Genomic DNA, 6000 nt, shown 5'->3' on the forward strand with positions numbered 1-6000 from the left:
AAATAATACTGAGAAGGGGGGGGGTGAATCAGTATTATCTAATTCTTTTAATGAACCTTCCTTATTTGATCTTTGAATTATATTTGCATGTCAATACCATAAAATAATGTGCATGAACAAAGAAAATAGATAGTCACACCAAAGAACACAAGATGTAAGGTAGAAACCCAATGTGGGTGAAAACCACCTGCTGCAATATGTCTCTATCTTCTTTCAAATTAGAAACTTCTTTTACAATGGTTTTGTACTGGTGCAGTCCTTTACCAGTACGAAAGCTGCAACCTGCAGAGAGCTAAAACTCTCTCTCGTTTTCCAGTCTCTCCTGGAAGGGAGCTACAACCCCCTACTTCTTTTCTTACAAGGACCACTTTTCATAAATTTTCAAACTGGATCCATAAGCATCAATTGATCATCAAGTATGACAGAATCACCCAATCAACTGTAGTAACTAGATCAACAGTAATAGGACCAAACCCAGAACACTACAATGATAAACAAAGATTTTAAGAGAAGGAAGCACCCTGCTCCACTGCTAGCCTGCTTCCGGACTCACCCTGCTCAACTGCTAGCCTGCTTCCCGGACTCACCCTGCTCAACTGCTAGCCTGCGTCCCGGACGTACCCTGCTAAACTGCTAGCCTGCGTCCCTCGCTCTGAGTCTATTGAACTTCCTGCGTCCCGACGCACCTGAACCCTTCTGCGCCTGCGTCCCGTCGCACCTGAACCCTTCTGCACCTACGTCCCTCCGGGCATAGATGATTTCAAGACTTCAGAAGTAACCCAGACAGTCAGATCTATAGATCTGAACATGCGCCGAAGAGATCTCGGTCCATCAGTAGATTCACCTTGTTTAGATCTAGACCAGATCTAGCCCTCATAAGATATTCAACCAAAACCATGCTTAAACCAAATGATCTCCTTTGCTTTATATATGCAAGCTCCTCCTCAAATCATGGAACAATACCACGAGCCGACACCATAATAACACAATACCGTCGGCTAGATACCAAGAGTAAAACACAAGAAACCCCCACGTGAGCTTTTCTCTGCCTTGAAATGTGTGCACTGGGTGGACGCACCTCCTGAATGGCTGGCCTGCGTCTCTGGACGCGGTCCCTGCAAGGTGTACCTGCGGGTACGCACCTTCTGAACTGATGTCCTGCGTCCTTCTTATTTTTCAATAAAATGAGAACCTTGTCATGGGAGTTGCCATCAAGTACAACATCTGTAACATATAGCCATACCAGAGAACATAATGCCAACAATCTCCCCCTTTGGACTTGATGGCAACCTTACAATCTTCAGCTTCATTCTCCCCCTTTGACATCAAGGGCAAAGGGGTATGCTCCCCCTAAGATCATGCTCCTCCTGAAAATGAACCAGATCTGCAACAAAGAACCATAATCCACCATGAAAGAGATAGAGACATATTGCAGCAAGATCTCCTTCTGACCATCCTCTATAATGCCAACAATGCATTATATGCTCCCCCTGAACCTGTGAGCCAACCATGACTGAACCATTTCCTGAGTCTGTTCTGCTCCCCCTGAGCCTGAGCCAACCATGACTGAACCTGAGTCTGTTCTGCTGCCCTTTCTTCATATACGCGACTTTGCAGCCTGTAACCCGCATATATACGAGACTTGTCTTCATTATATCAGCGTATGCAAGATGGAATACTGAATTTCATCACTTTCAGATTCCCCTGTGTCTGTTATGTCCTCTGTCTGAATTATGCCACACCTTTCTGTCTCTGTCTTCTTCAATTCCTGCAACTGTGATGATGTATGGTCCTTTTGTTTTGAATTTTGAAATCTGCTCCTGCATTCCCTTGCTTTATGCCCATAGTTGTTGCATGTATAACATCTTACATTTTTCATGTTCCTTCTATCACAATCAATTTCTTTGTGTCCATATGCATTGCAGGCAAAACAATATCCTCTGAAATACTTGGGATGCGATGATCTGTCTTGAACCATTCTACTTCTACATCTGGCTGCAACATGTCCAAGATTATGACATACATAACATTCAACATTTTTTAGTGGAGGAAATAATCGTCTATCATAGTTAGGAGTAAAGGATCTTCCTTGAGGAATTTCTTTCCTTGGTTGTTCCTTGTTGAGCATTTCAGATTTCTCATTAGAGTTTCTTGCCTCACCTTGTGAACTAGATTCACCTTCAACATATTCATGAAAACCAAGACCAGTGTTGATAGCAGGAGACCTTTGACTATTAAGAATATCATCCAAGACTTTAGTACTATCTTGAAATCGTAAAAGCTTATCCTTTTCTTCTATTTTACCTTTCAAGATATTTACCTCAACTTGATGTTGTTCTTCCTTTTTCAGATATTGATTCCTTAGGTCTTCTTCAGCTTTTCTTCCTTCTTCCACTTGTCGCTTTAGTTTGATCACTTCATGTTCTTGATTTTCAAGATCTTCTCTGTTCTGTTCTCTTGATTTTTTAAGATCTTCTTTTAGAGAGAGGATCCTTGATTCAAGTTTCTGAATAGTTGTACTCTGATCCTTTACTATATCCTGCAATTGCTCCCTTACCCTGATTTCTGTCTCCAATTGTTCTTTTAATTTGGCAACTTCTTCAGTTTTTTCATTCTTCTCTTCATGTGCCATGAGACTTTTAATATCTTCGCTATTATTGGATGAAGCATTCTTCTTCTTATGTGCCATGAGACTTCTAATATCTTCACTATCATTGAATGAACTTTTAATATGGGTATAATAGCTTCTACCATCTTCTTCAGATATCTTTCCTTTGTTATGAGGACATCTAGCAGCATAGTGACCAACTCTACCACATAGAAAACATTTGGAAGGTAGCTTACCTTTGAACCGTCCAGTTCCCCGTTCAAGATTCTTGACAAAATTTACCTCATCTTCTTCCTCTGACACTTCGAATGCGGCCTCTGGTGGTACCTCTTGTCACATTTCAAAAGTAGTTAAGATCCCATGAAGTTGTGACATGGTGATTTTCTGCACATTCTCCTTTTCTTCTATGGCAGATACTTTAGAGTCAAATTTAGCAGACAGAGATCTCAAAACTTTTTCAACTAAGACAACTTCCTCAAATTCTTCACCCAGATCCCTCATACAATTCACAATCTCATCCATACGCAGGAAATAATTAGCTATGCTTTCATTATTACGCATCTTAAGAGTTTCATACCGGATTCTGAGAGTTTGAAGCTTTGCTCTTTTTACCTGATCATCTCCTTCGTAGCTTGTGACGATTTTGTCCCATATTTCCTTAGCTGATTTGAAATGCATGATCTTCATAAATTCTGATTGAGTCAAACTACTCAATAGGACAGTAACAGCTTTGGCATTGAGCTCATATTGCTTTTTCTCTGCTGGATCTGTAGGAGTTGCTGATGGGAATTTGTATCCTCCTTCTACGATTCCCCAAACTTCTGCTCCAAGAGATTGTAGATATGCAGTGGTTCTTATCTTCCAGTGAGTAAAATTGTTCCCGTCAAAGACTGGTGGCCTGATGTGTGCCTCTCTTTCTGGATTAGCCATTCTGATGGATCTTTTCCTTCAAGCGATCAAGCTTCCTCAGAAGGACCTGCTCTGATACCAATTGTTGGAAATAATACTGAGAGGGGGGGGGGGGTGAATCAGTATTATCTAATTCTTTTAATGAACCTTCCTTATTTGATCTTTGAATTATATTTGCATGTCAGTACCATAAAATAATGTGCATGAACAAAGAAAATAGATAGTCACACCAAAGAACACAAGATGTAAGGTGGAAACCCAATGTGGGTGAAAACCACCTGCTGCAATATGTCTCTATCTTCTTTCAAATTAGAAACTTCTTTTACAATGGTTTTGTACTGGTGCAGTCCTTTACCAGTACGCAGGCTGCAACCTGCAGAGAGCTACAACTCTCTCTCGTTTTCCAGTCTCTCCTGGAAGGGAGCTACAACCCCCTACTTCTTTTCTTACAAGGACCACTTTTCATAAATTTTCAAACTGGATCCATAAGCATCAATTGATCATCAAGTATGAGAGAATCACCCAATCAACTGTAGTAACTAGATCAACAGTAATAGGACCAAACCCAGAACGCTACAATGATAAACAAAGATTTTAAGAGAAGGAAGCACCCTGCTCCACTGCTAGCCTGCTTCCGGACTCACCCTGCTCAACTGCTAGCCTGCTTCCCGGACTCACCCTGCTCAACTGCTAGCCTGCGTCCCGGACGCACCCTGCTCAACTGCTAGCCTGCGTCCCTCGCTCTGAGTCTATTGAACTGCCTGCGTCCCGACGCACCTGAACCCTTCTGCGCCTGCGTCCCGACGCACCTGAACCCTTCTGCACCTGCGTCCCTCCGGGCATAGATGATTTCAAGACTTCAGAAGTAACCCAGACAGTCAGATCTATAGATCTGAACATGTGCCGAAGAGATCTTGGTCCATCAGTAGATTCGCCTTGTTTAGATCTAGACCAGATCTAGCCCTCATAAGATATTCAACCAAAACCATGCTTAAACCAAATGATCTCCTTTGCTTTATATATGCAAGCTCCTCCTCAAATCATGGAACAATACCACGAGCTGACACCATAATAACACAATACTGTCGGCTAGATATCAAGAGTAAAACACAAGAAACCCCCACGTGAGCTTTTCTCTTCCTTGAAATGTGTGCACTGGGTGGACGCACCTCCTGAATGGCTGGCCTGCGTCTCTGGACGCGGTCCCTGCAAGGTGTACCTGTGGGTACGCACCTTCTGAACTGATATCCTGCGTCCTTCTTATTTTTCAATAAAATGAGAACCTTGTCATGGGAGTTGCCATCAAGTACAACATCTGTAACATATAGCCATACCAGAGAACATAATGCCAACACGTGGTTCGTACAAACTTGGAGGTGACAGTGTTGTATACACATGTAAAAGTGATGGTTTTGCCCTTTCTCACTATTCGGCTAGAGATAGACCACTAGGGCTTTTCAAGCCAGTCTCCTATGGATTCAGAAGAAGCTTGATTACTAATGAGGGAAAGAGAAATCTACTCTAAGAGAAAGCTTGTCTACTACAGTAAGGAAAAAGACTGAAACCAAATGCTAAAACACACCATGTTCTAACTAACTGCTGAGATAATATGCTTAAAAAAGAATTCGAAGTTAACATGTATGCAATCCTATTGTCTCCAACATGTAAATTCAAAACATCAAACATTCCACTATTGTGCATATAAATGGCTAAAATAAATCTATTTTTCTTTTTGTCTTTCTTATGGAAAAGTGTCAAAGCTAATCTCTTTTGGTGATGTGGCAGGTGGCTTAGGGATGTTGGTGAATGGTTAGAAGGTTGGAGAGACCATTAAGTGACCTTTTTTAGATTCCTAGAGGCTTTTCCCTCAATTCAGCCTCAAAATGGGCCACTACAGGAAAACCTATAGGATTTCCTATAAACCTACAAGATTCCCAGTATTTCTACATGATACATCCAATAGAAGAATGATGGGTGCCGAAGGTGATGGAAGGCTTAGGGAAGGTGGTTGGAGGATGGAATGAGGTAAGGAAATACCTAGGGTCACTCAGAACTCAAAACCAAGGTTGGAATATGGCTGGATTTTCTCAACAAGCTTGGAGAAGTTTCCTTGCAAAGTGATGAAATTGGTGAGGGTCTTAGTGAAAGAAAGGATTGATCATGAATGGATGAATATGCAAGGAGGTTTCTGACTATGAGATCTCTTTGTACTTCTGAAACACCTGCACTACATCAAACATTGATATTTACCCAAAAATCATGTAAATAAGAAGAATTTCAATGATCTAGGGAAATAGAGTTTAATGAGCTAACTGTCTACTCCATGCATGAAGAAAACTTACAGAATAATATGGAACCATTGATGAGATCTGATGTAAGACTGAAGATGAAAGAAATGATAACTAAATCCTACTCTTTCAAACTTATCAAATGCTACATGTTGGCTTTCTGAGGCGTGATCCAGGTTCAACATTAGTTAGCAA

The sequence above is a fragment of the Pinus tabuliformis genome, chromosome X (genome assembly GCF_031772625.1).
Source record: "Pinus tabuliformis cultivar Carrire ecotype Pingquan chromosome X, CPIR1, whole genome shotgun sequence".
In the NCBI taxonomy this organism is placed as follows: Eukaryota; Viridiplantae; Streptophyta; class Pinopsida; order Pinales; family Pinaceae; genus Pinus; species Pinus tabuliformis.